Below are 16,129 nucleotides of genomic sequence, written 5' to 3'. Positions count from 1 at the left end.
AGCTTTAGCTTTTCAATGCTTTTTCACTCAAAGACTAAACAACCTTATAAAATTCCTTATTATATTGTAAGCTGAAGCAGTACAGTTAACCATCTTCCTCAAAACCCTTTTCATCTCTATTACATGGACACATACACAGAAGAAAATCCTAGGTTTCAAAAAATCAATTTGTTCAAATTTCACTGACAACAGCAGCACTATAATTCTATCCTTAATCTCAACTTCTCTTTGTGTAATCTTGATATAAGAAGCTAAGTCTCTATGTTCATACTAACTACTGTTTTATTACCCATAAATTGTTTCCCACTGTCTTATCTCTGGCAGTGAAACAAACAAAAAAGCATTTACTTGGCTTACTGATACTGTTTCACAAGATTAAAATCAACCTAAGAGAGATGACTGCTGTATCAATACATTTTAAAATACATATACAGATATGTATATAAATATTCTTCTAATAGCCATGAAAGCAATATTAAGAACAAAAGTCCAAAAAAAAAAAACCCCAAACAAACAAAAAAACCCCAAACAAACAAAAAACCAACAACCAAACCCAAATTAAAATAAACCAACCCCCCCAACTAGAAAGTAACCACATCACTTATTTTGGCAACACTGTCTCCTCTGTGAAAGCAAACAACTACTATGGAGGCAACAGCACATAATTACTCTGTTCATGGATGGCAAACTGTTTTTAATTGTTGTACTGGGTGCCTAGATACAGACTGTTTTTACATGTCAATCTTACAGCCAAGGAATAACAATTTAAGGAAAACAGAATCAAAAGAAAACTACATAAACAAGAAAATGTCTGTTCTCCTTCAAAAACATACTACATCCACATCTTCGCAAATAAATTCTAACCAGCACTTTTTAAAACACATCTCACTATGAATACTATATGAATAGAAGACATTTATAATAAAAGGAGAGAAACTGCTTTCCTGACTTGAATCTCTGGATTACCCATAAGCCACTGAACCACTTAAACATTACAAAGAGATTCATAGTTTGGAGTTGCTTGGGGAAAAATACTGGTTTTATTTATCTTAACTTGAAGATCATGAGGGTGAAGAACCCTTCTAGAGGAATGGTAGGCATGTGGTTGGTACTTAAGCGGAGCATGACTCAGGCAAGGAAGTGGCTGACATTTACAGCCAGAGATCATCAATCACTGCAAGTCAAAGGCATCAAGGAATATGAGAAGCAAATTTAAAACCAAAACAAACTCACTGATCTGAACCCCTAACATTTACCTATTAGGTGGAAGAAGCATCATGAACACCAGATGAAATATCAGCCCAGATAAGTGAAAGAAGAGCAGGTAAGCTGCTAGCTACAAAGGTAACCTCCCATGCTGATTACAAATATAATCAATGCTACCTAATCCAATTAGTGTTTAACCACTTTAAGTAAATACATTTTATTTTCTGCCAATTAAAAGAAAAAATATCTCTCTCCCCTATCCCCTTCCAAAAAGAACAATTTAGAAATAAGTGTAAATAAGAAGGCTTCTGCTACTCTAAGATGTTATCAGTCTTTATCTTATTTTAAAAAAAAAGTCACACTTCCACATCAAGCTCTGGCAAACAGGTTTACTCGGTAGCCTACCAGAATTTCAAACAACTAGCTTAAGCGCTGTAACTCATTTTGCCTCAAGGATAAAGCAAACAATGCAAATAAAGCAGCTCTAGTACACCTTCACGCTGTTTCCCTGACATCAACTAAACACTAACACTTCAGCTTCTAGAGGCAGTAATTAACTTTGGAAAATATAAAGTAGCAACAAAGAGCTCAAGTTTGACAAACTTGGGTTTTCTTTTTTTTTTTCATTGCTATTTGATGCTTGCAGGCAGCATTCAAATTGAAACAGAGCACCAGCCAATTTACTGAACTTTATGGCCACTCACTCAAAAATATAACGACCTATATTCCAGAGAAAAGCAGTAGTATAAGGCAATCATTGTTTTAAAGAGATTATTTCATGGTTTATTCCTTAATAGTAAAAATAACAGTGTTGGTCTACTTTAGTCAATGGAACAACCTCTCTCCATTAAATATATTGAATATTTCAACCAGGTATTTTCTCCACAAGCTATTATTTCCAGTAAGAATGACGTGATGTAAAGCAAAAGAGACCATACGGAACAGCAGTATGATACAATGCAGTAGTGATCCGGGGTGCCAATCTTTCTCCTTGCCAAACAAATGCCCTATAAAGTGTCACTTCCGACACCAGTGAAACACACAAGAAATCCTGATTCATTGCCTGCCTCCGACTACCTTCAGAGTTAGTGAAATCCTTGTTCCTCAAAGCCAGAACTATAAATTACAACAATTGTTAACTTGAGATTTGCAACATGCATTTTGGAAATATTAGGTTTTGCAGATTTAACTTGAAATCACAATGCTTTGTTCTTAACCACAGAAACTACCTTTATATTACAGACCACAGACAATAAGATTGCTATTTCTCATCATATTTCTCAAAAACCAGTACACTGCAGTCAGTCCAGCACTGTGCTGTGGGATGGACTAGACAATGCTTCATGCTCTCTTCTAATCTCATTTTCTTTAGTTATTTTTCTTAATTTTAAGTTTTTCATTCCAGTAGTTGTCAAAGACAATCATGAGTCGTAAATGAATAACCACAGCAGACATTTTTTGTATTATTCAGTTACAGATTTTCCAAAATCACAAAGACTGAGGTTTGATTTGACAGCCATCTAGACTTCTGCTTTTGTATCAAAACTGTCCAGTTTCAACAGTGCACTCAAAAATTTATACAGAAAGAAAACATTTCCTTTATAATATGAAACAAAACCAAGCCTCTTGTTAAAAATAAATACTTCGGCATACATTACACACTTAAAATCCTTTAGGACTCAAGCTAAGATCTTAAATTGTCACTTGAAAATTTGACTATTTAGATATAACATGAAAAGATGGAGAGAGAAATCACAGCTATTTTAAAGACCAAGATTAACTGAGAGTGAAACCTCATGAAAGTGAAGATAGCTGTTTGAAATTGTGAAATATAGCAAGGTGTGCATGACAATTAAAAGCCACACTAAATAACCCTCTTCATAACTACAGTGTCTCTTAGTCCTATGCATGATGAAGTATAGTGGTTCAACTAGCATTCTAATTTTTATTCAACCAGTGAATTCTTAACACCCTGTGCATGCCAGCACTAATCTGCTGGCATTCCACATTCTTAGGGCAAGTTTTTATAAATATATTCTGTGATGCAAGCTCTATTGCTAATTTCAAAGGCCTTGATAGGTTTTAGAAAAATGGAGAATGGAAATTTATGAAAGACAATGAAACTGTTTCCTTAATAGAAAAACAATCTTCTATTGGTAAGAACTGGCTGGTATGCGATCAGATATACTGAGTACTAAACACACCACTCTATCCCACCTAATCACATTAGAATAAAAAATAAAAGGCTTTCCTTCACTTTCTGCCTTTTTTCCATTTGAAGTCCGAAGAATCAAAACAACTTGCTTGTGTCATTGATCAAGAAGAAAAAAAAACAAGGTTTGGCCTCAACATGAAGACCACACAAAGTTTTCCAGAGTACCTAAACTCTTCTAGGAACTGGTATGAGATGCGCGTATGAAAGTTTCTGAAAAATGCATACCAAAGAATAATGTGTATCTTCCTTAATTGAAACAGAACTTTTTTTTTTTTTTAATGACAGTGTGTTCTTTGAGAAGATTTCTCTGTGCGATCACTTCTCTAATTAAATTATTCCAAATCCATTCTGTAATTCAAGGAAGAATTACTGCTTGGAAAGGTAGTATAAAAAAAAAATCAACTAACCCCTATACAAAAGCCTGTTAATAAACTATTAATTCAGTTAATAAACTATTAAGAATATGTTATAATTCTGACAAAAAATTTACTTGACCTTAAGGAAGAATCATGACAAAGATTTTTTTAGATCCACCTTATGGTAAAACTATCACTAGCCTTGAAGAAAAACAGCTCAAAAAAAATTTTTTTTTAATTAACTTAACCTCTTTGCCAGATCACCATTATCTAGATCTTACACACCTTGTTTATTAAACTGAATTACTCTCATTGATTATATTTGGTGTGAGCCTCAGGCTAATCTAGACCAGTCTATAAAAATAACAGAATAAGCTCTCGCTGTGGAAAAGCTACTTAAAAGAATACAATACAGTTGCTCACATCATCACCAAGTATAACTGCAAGAAACTTGCAAAAAGCTGTGACAGAACTCTATAACATCAACTATGTCCCTGCCCATGGCAGGGGGGTTGGAACTAGATGATCTCTGAGGTCCCTTCCAACCCAAACCATTCTATGATTCTATGAACTCTCATTAATTTTCTTGATGCAATCATCTTGTCTAACATTACCCAACAACCACAAAGCCAGTATTTGTTGAGACAGACTATCCAGAGTAGCTTGAATTGTGTTATATCATATTTCTAATTTGATAAATTTACCTGCTTGCATAAAACAAGAAATCCTGAGAAGCCAAAAAGCTGCATCTGCAATTGCTATGCCTTTTCTCTCTTTTTTTTTTAACTCACAGTCTTCATCTCTCAAAGTTTAAGATAGCTTCCAAAATATAAGCATGCTTTACTATTGGTTTCAACACAAGTGATACATGGTTGTCATTAAATGCAGATATGCAAGCTTACTCTCAGTGTTTACATACTAAATACTTCCACAAAACATTTTTTTACTTCTAGCAACAAAGGGAGGAAGTTACAGGCAGCTAATCTAAAATATAAAATTCAAAGAAATGTGACAAAATACAAAAGGTCACTTTCTATTAAGTAGATATATAAGCATACCCTTGTCAGAACAGTATTTTCAGCATACTACCTTGTTCTCCAGAGTGTTAAGTTCTGAGGTCCCTAAACACAGTACAAGCTAGCAAAATGACAAACACACAGTGGAGAGATTGCAGCTAACAAAGGAGGGCTACCCCAACCAACCTCAGAGCCGAAGTGTTAGAATGGGTAACGCTGACACCTCCGGGGAAAAACCCATGGAAGAAGTAGACCATTTACAATACAAGGAATACAAACCCAAAACATGAAGTGCAACCTAGATGAGCACCGGCATTCCACCACACATCCAAGTCAAAGCTGAGTTTTGAACAAGCCCAACAAAGCTTCCAAGCCCTATCCATGCAAAATCAGTAGTCAGCTGTTCAGAAGCCCCAGCAAAACAGATGATACTAACTGCACATACACACAGTGTAAGAACATCATCTCATTACGGCACCTCACATGAATTTTCTGGGAAAGGTACAGAATAATGCAAGTACTTTTTCCATACTCCACAATAAGACCCCAGGAGTTCACCTACTACCAGAAAGAACGAAAAAACAGACTCATAGAGGCCGGGGAGATAAGCTGGGAGAGTCTGCTGGAACAGGGATCACTTGTGTTTGTCTTATTACACCCTTTATTTCTCTGGCTACTATCAAAAGCTAGATATCAAACTACACTTCACTCTGAGCCCTTTATAGTCAATCTCACTTTCTGATGTCTCAATATGATGAAAGAAAAGAAGAATCATAAAAGGGAAGTTATAACAGTCAAAGGCAAATTAGCACTCACAACAACTATGGGGATCTTCCAACTTCACGTTACTCTTTTGGGGCTTGACAAAGTATTTTTTGGACATGTTGATCAACTCTTTCCCCCCTCCCTGTAGCATTCAACAGTAACAATTAACATTGAAAACAATGTAAAAATCAGTTTTTGAGTTTGCTACTGAGCCCTTTAGTCACCTTCATTCCATTCCTCACTCTTGTTTCCTCAAAATAGTTGAACGCTTATCTCCAAGATTTCTAGCTAGCAGTTCCAAATTTTTTGGAAGTTTATACTACCAACACCAATGATTCAAGTATTAACAATTAGAATCAAGTATAACAGAGATAAAAATACCTTTTTATGATATAAGTGTACTTCTATGAGCAAACACAAACTCTGTCTACATGAACAGAAAGGACTAACATCTCTAAGGGCTTGTCTTCACCGTGCTACCTGATCTGAGTTCCAATTCAAGTTTTACTCCCAGACCAACTGCTGGCACAAACAAAAAGTTCTCTTTCAACTCCTTTGCTGTTTTCCACTCAAACACTCACAAGCATTTAAATTCAAGCTGAAAATGTTGATACTTACAAGCTACAGATATTTCAGTAATATCTTGAAGATGCAGGAGGCAAAGAATTGTGAAAAAAAGCTGCAACGTTTCCTACCTTCTCTGCTAAAATTGCACAAGTATCTGGGCAGTCACACACTGAATGAGACTGGACAGTTTAAGCGACTGACAACTAACCCCAGAGAAAACGAGGAGGATTAGAGCATTTCTTCAGCCAGTTCAACACTTGACTACGCAAGCACCTATTTTAGCACAAAAAATGCACAGAACACAGCCAAAATTAAGCAGCTAGGACTGAGGACAGCTATTGCTTATGCAGCACTGCCACCAAGAAGTTACTTGTGAGAGTTCACTTCAAAATAACAGGAAATAATGAAAGTATATACCGGTAGAACAAAATAAAACAAAGGGTTCACAGAATGGGAATAAAAATCCTTTTTCTGCCACACGCATTTCAGATGGCTCAGTCTAAATCACATAATCTAGTCTTTGTTTCTCAGTAACATCTTAAAAAAAAAAATCAGGCTCCTATGAAAGAAAAGTATCAGTTTGCAGCATTCAAACTCTTAATAGAGGGAAATATACTGTATCTTATTTAAGTACAAAGGGAAAAACCTCCAAACTATTTTTGCAAGCTTATTTTAAAAGTTTAGCCAGTTACAGAATTTCTCCACCAACTTTTAAATTACAACTCTGGATCTTGTAGTTTGTATCTAAATACATGCACACAAAGACAATGCATTAGATTATTTGCATTTTATTTTCACACCAATTTGCCTGCAAAGACCTGAGAACTGAAAAGGCACAGCAGAGCCTTCCATCCTAAGTTACAGCTTTGGGAGGGGAATAAAGAGTTGGAGAGTGAAGAGAAAAAAATAACATATATAATTTTTTTATTGTCACATATTTGTTAGAAATACAGATGTGTACACAATATGTGTACCTAATGCACAAATATGTGGAACTCAGCAAAATAATTTTGTCTAATTTCAGAAAAAACACAATAACAGTTTGCATACACAATGGAAGCACAAATGAGAACCATCTTACTTATTATGCTGAAATAGTTGATAAGAAGAGTCTAGATCTCTGCGAAGTGCAGTAATGAAGTCAAAAGATCTAAATTTAATTACTTTTAACTGGTTTACACTGGTGAAGTTTCAGAAAGTGAATAATGCTATACAATTTACAATAAAAACATTCAAAAATAGCTGGAGACATGCCACTATTATACCACTGTAAGGCCATAATACGACACAAGTAATTGTACTGAATAGAAAAGCAGTCTATTTCAATGTAACTACTTTTTAAATAAAACATTGCTGGGGATGGGGTGGTGGTACACTTCTACTTAAGGTAGAAACCTTACAATAAAGGACCTATTTCCCTAAATAGTAATGAAGATTATCAAAATTAACTAACAATTTGTTCATACTAAAGAGTCAATCCTTAGAATAAGATTCTCGGAAAAAGCCTTAACTCTCACTCTTTTTCTTTCCAAAAGGAAAAATACAGTTAGCCTATCAAATACAGGGACAACTGCAACAGATCAGCATCTGGAATATGCTTCCTGCCCCCTCCCCCCAAAAAAAAAAATCTAGTTGTGTGTCTTAAAGTGCATATAACAGACATGACCTAATCAGAAAGGTCAGCTGTACTTGAACTGAACGTACAGCTACTTCACTTTGTTCAGCACCCTGAAAGTATGGAGGTTTAAGAACCAACAAGAAGTATAACTGACAAGTTTATCACTGACAAGAAGTATAACTTCAAGACTATTCCACAACTAATAAATAACTGTCTTCTGGAAATTTACACCTTTACATCTTGCAATACAAAACTTGCCATATAGAAGTTTTGGTAAGGAAAGAATAAAAAAAAAAAAAAACCACAACCAAACAAACAAAACATTAAAGACATTCTGACAACTGTATTTGCCTGCAAGAAAAGACCAGGGATTGGTCATGAACAATAAGTTACTCAAAACTCATTCATTACATTAAAAGGATGTCTACTACATGAGTTTTCTAGCAAGTACTGAGAAAGGACTTTGTTGTCATTTACACTCATGTCCATTCCACTCCTCATGCGTGTTGCTGACTTACTAAATGATGTTGAGCAAGTTACTTTACTTCCAAGCCCAACAGTAACATGGAGATCGCACTCAGCCACTTAGCAAATGGCCTTCAAGATCCACTCTGAGATTAAGTCACTGTCTGAAATCCTGTTCTAACTGACAATTTACTGGTTCTTAAAAATACCTTTCACTTTTCTTTTTTCTGCCCTTTGATCTTTTCTTTCCTGTTTAGAAATCACATGGGAGGTACCAAGAATTTGAGCAATTAAGCCAGGGAATTGTCCACCATCATTAGTAATGAGCTTCACTATTTAAGAGTTTGCCAGCAGCCTAATGTAAAATGAGAGATAACATTCAAAAGGCAAATGTGCAGACTGCAATTTTACCATTAACCACAGTGGTTATTGAGCATTGTTTTGCATAAAAGTGTAACTCCACTCAAAACTCCCAACCATGCTAAAAAACATTTTCTAGTCCAAACAGATACCAAAGACCTATTCAGACAGAAAAGCTAGACCAGCAACTGACATAGCGGTACCAAGATAAAGCCTTGATTATAGGTTCAGGTAAGTCAACAAAAGTACATCAGCACAAATCACAACACTTAAAACCAGTTAAGAAACTGCAGGCAACGTCAAGCACGTGCAGAGGGTTTAAACCAACTAAAAACTTTGTTTCAAGCCATTTGCACAGACGTAACTCAAAACATCCCATCCTTATTTTTCTTGAATAACTGAGAAATAAAAAACTCAAAGATAACAAATGAGCGGTTGCATGAAACAAACAACCCATGCTACTCATTTAAAACGGTTCAACTTCCAAAACAAGCCAGCAGTTTTCTTTCTGGAAAAGAAAAAGCTCAGAGGAAACCTTATTGCTGTCACCTATCTAATGGACGGGTGCAGAAAAGACAGAATTGGACTCCTCTGGATGGTGCACAGTGACAGGACAAGAGGCAACAGACATAAGTTTGAAAGTAAATTCCAATTAGCTTAAAGATGGGGGAAATCACTACGAGGGTAGTCAAATGTGGAGACAGGTTACCCAGAAAGGTGTTAAGGGCTGCAACAACATTTCCTAATTGCTCTTGCTTTAATTTAAGCAGAGAGCTGGATTAGATGACCTCCAGAAGCCCCTTCCAACCTAAGTGATTCTACTTCATGAATTTATTATTTCATCTGGCTATGATTCTATTTCATAAACTTTCATTCAGCAATTTTTGCATCAAGTTTATTACTTCCAATCATATATTAAAAAAATTCAGTTGTCCTGTACATATAGTAAACATGCATTCAATGTGGTACACAAAAATGTAAACATCTCATCTGCTTGCCCTTAGACCTTCTTCCCTTTGTACCGCTCACTGTGCTTCCTCCACAACTAGGGAACATAAGTTTTCAGCATCAGAACAATTTTGCACTTTTAAGCTTACTTGATCTAAAAAAAAAAAACCCCACACCTTCTTTCATATCCTGACTCGTGTTTCAAGGATGACAAGAATAGCAAAGCAGAAGGTTCTGACTCATCTCACTTTGTGGCAAAACCTAATTTTCCCTCTGTCCACCTAAAAATATTAGAAAGACCCTTGTCCCTGCTATTCTTTCCAAAGAATAAGAAACATTCCACCAAAGAAACAGTATAGTAGAGGTTTTCACCAGGGCCTTACTCATCTTACAGGTAATCTATTTAACTAAGCAGGTTTTAGAAAACAATTTATGTACCATTTACAAACAGTCACACATACACATCCACCAAGCTAACTACTTTTTCAGCTTCAAAGTCTCCTCTTGGAACATTTCTGATATAAAAAATTAAGTAAACACCTTAAAAACCAAGTATTTTCTAATAATCTATACATAGTTTTTGTTTTTACTTAAAGTTAAAAATAGAGAAAAGGGTGAAATAAATCAATTTCAAACTCTTTTCAAATATGTTAGGCTTTGCTTATGAACCAGGACTCTGTCAAAAAAGAAAGAAACCCTTCAGCAACCCAGGTTACAACAATGGCTCCTTTAACAGCTGCATCAGTATAACAAAGTAAGATCGAGGCTGGAACAAACTGCCAAACTTCCAAAAACACACCTTATGAAAATATACTTGAAAACTTCTTTATTTCCATTAAAAGCACATCTCTATGAAGCTCGGTGTTAATCCTTGAAATGTGCATTTTAATTTTCACTTAGAAGGTCAAAATTAAAATTCATGGGGAGGAACTGAGAGCTATTACAGGAAAGATGAGTATAGCTAGTGGTCAAAAGAGAGAACAAGTGTTCAGTGTTACACTTGGACACATTTTTTTCATCCATCTGTTTAAGAGTGCTGCTGCTTTTGATACCAAGATCAGAAGTGCCAATATAACATATAGGTCCGTTGGGTACATAAAATGGGTATAATCCAATGACAAATCAATCTAGACTGGAAATCAGGTGTGTAATTACTAAGGTCAGTCGAGTTTGAAATAGCCTTCCAGTTATAGCAGAGGTAATAACAATATACAAATAATAAATTTTAAATTAGAGCTGAACAAATTTACAAAAGCACCTAACGATGTTCCTTGAAGTTAATGAATCAACAAAAAGTTTAGAGACAAGAAAGGATATGCAAAGGATAGAGCAGGAAAAACACCGCTACTTCTCTGGACACATGGAAGAAAAAGAGACACATACAGGTGGCTCTTAAAAAGCAGTAGTCTCTTTAATACTGCCAAAAAAAAAAAAAAAAAAAAGACAAATGCCACCATGACTTCATAATCAATGTAAGCCAGTACTGATACAAAAATAAGAGTTCCTACCACCCTTACTATCATTTCCTACCCTCACCACAAGTGGCATAAGCCAAATAAAAACACAGGGTAGCTTCTTTTAGCAGCAGTGTCTGCTTATATTCACTTACTGACCATAAAACCATAGCCCAGCTAAGCACATCACCTATTGCAACTTACGTGACTATCACGACTGCAGTTACCCCCTCCTCCCTACCAACACGCTTCTTCCTCCTCTGGATTGAGACAATGGCCATTTGACTAGGGAAGCGAGCTGGTTCAGGAAGTTGTCCTAACCAAAAAGTAACTTGTGGAGGGGAAATAAAGAAATAAAAGTACTACTTTTTGACCAGACTAGTTCTCTTAACTCACTTCCTGGCTGTGGAAGTCCCATTGATGACAGAAGGGAAGGAGCAGCCAGAACTCAGATTGTCTTCAATTGCTAGGAAGTACACACCAGGAACTCTGTTTCCACAGAAAGCCCTGGATCTTTTTGCAATCCCCTTACTAACATTACCAGATCTGAATCTGTGAATCACTTTTTAAAGGACTGAATGCTATTTTTAACCAAGCAATACATTTCGCTGTAACAACCTTGAAAAAAATGCTGCAGAGTACTTCCAATAATGCTCCAATTTAGCTTCAGTTCTTACAACACTAGAGTCAATTTGCGCTTACTGTGTGTAACTATGTTTCTAGCCCCTTCAAGTTTAAACTACAAACTAACCTCTTAATTAGTATCATTAATACCATACAACCCCCATAAACAAACCATATTGGCTACAATCCTACTTAAAACTCAGACGCAAGCATAACTTGCAGAACTAATCTTATACCCCTAGTAAAGCTTCTTAAGATCTGGAGCATGAGTCGCTCTAATGGGCACTCAGGATTTTGGCTTCTGTCACAGAGGTTCAGTCAAATAAAGCCATGGTACCTTCCCTGAATTTAAAGCGATAAGAAACCATTGCCTGTAACATCGCCAAGATCTCTCTTTGAAGACAGAAAGGACAGTTGCCCTTCTCCAAAGTTTTAGTTGAAAAACCACCGACATGGTTGCGAGACTACAGCTTGACAGTGAAATGCAGCACTTAAGTAAGCTATTTGTTATTTGTTGCTTCTGTTTCAAAGAAGAGTTGACACTTTAAATCTTTTTTTTTCCCCCTCTTACATAAAAGAATGGATGCATACATGCATGCGGCTATGAAACGCTGTAAGATATGATTTATTTACAACGCTATCAAAACCAACAGATCTTAAGAGCTTTGACAGCGTGACAGCAAGAGCAAAGTACATGCCACACTTCAGAAGCTCGCAAGTCCGCCTCATTCAGAACGCCATACCCACTTCAGGGGGTGGCTGCAGGGTTTGAGGTACCCTAGCTAAAGGCTAGCATTTTTGTACGGGATAACAGTTAGGGAGGGCCTAAATGTGGAAGGAGGCTTGAAAAAAAAAAAAAACAAAAAAACAAAAAAACAAAACCCCAAACCAAAAACAAGCAAACAAAAACCCCACAGAAATAAAACGTGGACGAACCTGAGCCATGTAGACGGCACAGATTTAGGACAGTAGTTTGCTAGTTTTGGCTCTTGGGAAGTGACTTCACTTTTCCTAAGGAGGAGGAGGAAGGGAGATGAACGCTTCCACAACCCTCTCCCTTCCCTCACCACGAAAACAACTTTATTTTTTTAAACCCCCACTCTCCTCCAGCTCCGTTCCTCCCGAGGCGGCATTGCCCCAGCGCCCAGCCGCGCACAGGGAACTCCCCCCCTTCCCCAACACAAACACAAGAAAACACGAAGAAGCGGCACCATTCCCCGAACAGCTACGCACCTCGTGCCTCCTCCCTCGCCCTCAGGGGGTCGGGGCCGGCAGCCGGCGGCTCCCGGGGCCAGCAGCCGGCCCAGAGGCAACAGCCGCGCCGGCAGGGCCCGCCGAAGGAGGAAGCCACCTCAGGTCACCGGGCACTGTCACCCCGTGACACGGGGCGGGTGGGGCGGACCGGCATCTTTCCCCAAACCCGCCAGTTCGTCTGAGGGAGCGACGACGCTTCCCGCCTCCGCCCCTCAGGAGACACCCCCCCCCCCCTCCGCCCCTCACCTCAGCGAAGGAAGCCCGAGGCAGCGTCCCCTTCTCCCACCGGCAGCAGCCAAGCCGTCCTCCCCGCTCTGCCACCGCCTCCAGCCCGTCCTCCCGCCTGGCTCCGCCACCAGCCCACTGCGCAGGGGAGCTGAGAAGAGAGAGGCCGGGCGAGAACGGCTCGGCGGGCCGCGCAGCCGCCTCAGGGCCGGGCCAGCGCCTTCCACATTCCGGCGGCGGGTGGATGGCGGAGCGGGCGGGGACGCGCGCGCGCAGCGCTCCCTCCCCTTTCCCTCTCTTACACGGCGCGAGCGCCGGCATCGAGGGCGGCCGGGCCGGCACCGCAACTCCTCCGGGCTCGGCGGGCTGCTCGGGCCAGGCCGGAGCGGGAAAAGCGTGTGCGGGGACGGGGGGGGGGGCCGAAATCTGGTGGCCGAGAGAAACTCGGTGTGCGAGCGACGGCGGGTGCGAGCTGCCCCGCGCTAGGCCGCTTGCACCGGGAGCGCTGCCGTCCTGAGCGGGCCGGCTGTCCGGCGAGGCGCGAGGTCGGTCTGCAGGTTGAGTGTGGCGTCCCGGGAGCGCCTGCTTTGGAGAGCGCCTTAAAAAGCATCCAGCTGGCGGAAAGGCTGACGCCTCAACGCGTCAGAATTCTTGACCGCAACTGAAGAACGCTGGAAGTGCCCCACAAATGGTGGTACTCTTTAAAAAAACAAAATAAAACCCAAAACAAACAAAAAACCCCCGACACATTCTTCTTGAGTTTGCCTTTTGATTTCGTACCCCAGTCTCATTAAGCAGTAGATTGTGCTTGATAGCACAGTAGTTTTCTACGGTTCAACAAATATTTAATGTTTAAATAGTAAATATGTGTAAATATGTGTATGTTTAGATAAATATCAGCATTGTTTCTGTTTAAATAAAGTATGTTTAAATAACGAAAGGTTGTCCCATTGGTTTCTTTTTTTTTGTATTATGTGTGAAACAAATTACATTTAAATTAACCACAACATTTATACAGCTCACCTGTGTTCTTTCCATTTCAGATGTGGATCAGCAAAACCTTAAGGAATGTCAGACCACAGCCTTAAATAAAACATCGTCATTATGTGAAAGCCAGCGGGCCACAGCCAGTCACCCCGGGACAGCCGGAGTCCCCGCGTGGGTGCCGTTTGTACGTTGTCGAGAGCTGGGAACACCCCGCTCCTCAGGACAGTCCCCCAGTTTGTTGTTGTTGTTACTATTAGGTATCTTTCCTAGCTGTCTGCAGCTGGTGTAAATTAAATTATCTTCAGGTTGTTCTTATCACACCACAGGGTTCAGATAAACCACAAAAGCATGGAGGAAAAAAAAAGAAAAATGAAGGGGGAGGAGGGGAAGTGTTTTACTGAGTGTTACAACAGAGGAATAGTAAGAAAAAAGGTTCCCTGGCATTGTACTCAGATGCTGCGCGCTTATGTAAGAATGTGGGTAATAAACAGGAGGAACTGAAAGTCATTATATTCATAACCAAAATTAAGACTAAATTGTCATAACTGGTTATTGTTATGGAAATGCAGTCAGGAAGCAGAAGTAGAATAAAAGGAACATAAGGTACAGAGCTAGGGAAAATATTTGGATAAGGGCAAAAAGGAAAAGAACAGTGTCACAGCAAAGATCCATTAGCAACCCACAAACGAAAAAGACCAAGTGCATGGTACTTTAGTTTGAAAAAAATCATCTAAAGCATAGGAACTGGTGATAAATGAGACTTGCAATAGCAAGATACCTACTCAGGAACTCAGGAGACTCTGTGCGTGATGGTGGCCAGTCAGTTAATGACTCTTCACAAAGGGAGGGAAGGAAAATCAAACCAACAGACTTGAAGAGAGTAAGTCAAGCCTCACTGTAGCAAATCATAGGAAAAGTACACCATTTCCTACAGAATCACCATGAAGGCTGCAAACAGACCATTGCAAGGAGAAGGAAAGCTGGCAGGAGAAGAGTTTGGCTAAATCTAAACCATTTCAATGCCTTGCACCTTTTGAAAAAAAAAGCAGAATCTAGGTTAAATTATTAAAACTTGTCAGTTTTACAACAAAGAGATTGTTGTAATATGTAGGGGAAAATCCAGAAAGGTTAACATACAAAATGAGCTAAAGCTATCAAAGAGCCATAGAGTGTAACAATAAAAAGCTTATATGAAAGATTACCGCAGAACAACTAACCTGCTGTCAGGTGGGTGAGGAAACTATTATCAAGTCATGTGAAGAAGACCAAAGCCTCTTTTTTTTTTTTACTTTGTTCTTCTCAAAAATGTCAGCTGTAATCAGATGGCTTGCATGGTTAACATTAGCAACATAAAAACTGATCGAGCTAAATTAAGGAAAGAAACAGGATCTATTCAAGTAAGATGCTCACAAAAGTCAGATGCCAGATTAGTCTCAGGCAATATATTTAGCAAAATGGCTAAGCAATCTCAAAGCTACTAGAAGTTACCTTCAAGAACTCAGAAAAGATAGCTAAGGTTTTGTGAGACCAGGAAAAAGGAAACAAAAACAAAACAAAAAGAAAAGATGGGAATCAGAGGCCAGTCAGCTTTACTTTGGATCAGGCAAAATACTGGAACAAATTATTAAGCAAATTATTTGTAAGGCCTTGGATGAGAAGATTAATAATAACCAACAATAACATCTCAAAACCAAATCATGGAATCTTGACTCCACTGAGGCTTCTGATGACGTATCATCTAATACTCTCATAAGGAGGATAGAGGAGCACTGGCTACATGAAACTTCTGTGAAATGCTTAGAAAAGGGCACTCAGGAGTAGTGTCGAGTGATTCACAGTCAAATAAGAAGTTTGTAGTAAGTGAGATCTCCAGATGTTTACATCCTGAGTCCTGAACTGCTTATGTGATGCAATAGGACAGAGAATACTTTTATCATATTTGTGGAGGATATCCTGTTCAGGTGAGAGCTGCAAGCATTTTGGAAGATGTAATTAGAATTGAACAAATCATGACAAGTTGGAACAAAGATCTGAAGTAAATAGCATGTAATTCAATAAGGCGAGAAACT

General features: G+C 38.7%; 1 protein-coding gene across 11 annotated transcripts in view; it reads right to left on the bottom strand.

Annotated features, from left to right (window-relative positions):
* RABGAP1L (RAB GTPase activating protein 1 like) overlaps window positions 1-13,681 on the bottom strand; it is a 247,988-nt gene extending 234,307 nt beyond the window's left edge. For 4 of the 11 annotated variants that reach the window (XM_054834152.1, XM_054834160.1, XM_054834157.1 and 1 more), the window contains exon 1: window positions 13,095-13,668. The gene's annotated coding sequence lies outside the window, so the exon portion shown is untranslated. Of the gene's footprint in view, window positions 1-12,530; window positions 12,606-12,827; window positions 13,010-13,094 lie in introns of those variants that run through there. The other 7 variants (XM_054834154.1, XM_054834159.1, XM_054834155.1 and 4 more) reach the window with 6 other exon arrangements.
* Between the last annotated feature and the right edge of the window lie 2,448 nt (window positions 13,682-16,129).

Source organism: Grus americana, chromosome 8 (assembly GCF_028858705.1).
Source record: "Grus americana isolate bGruAme1 chromosome 8, bGruAme1.mat, whole genome shotgun sequence".
In the NCBI taxonomy this organism is placed as follows: Eukaryota; Metazoa; Chordata; class Aves; order Gruiformes; family Gruidae; genus Grus; species Grus americana.
The sequence above is the reverse complement of the archived record's forward strand: the minus strand, read 5'-3'. Positions and strand labels throughout refer to the sequence as shown.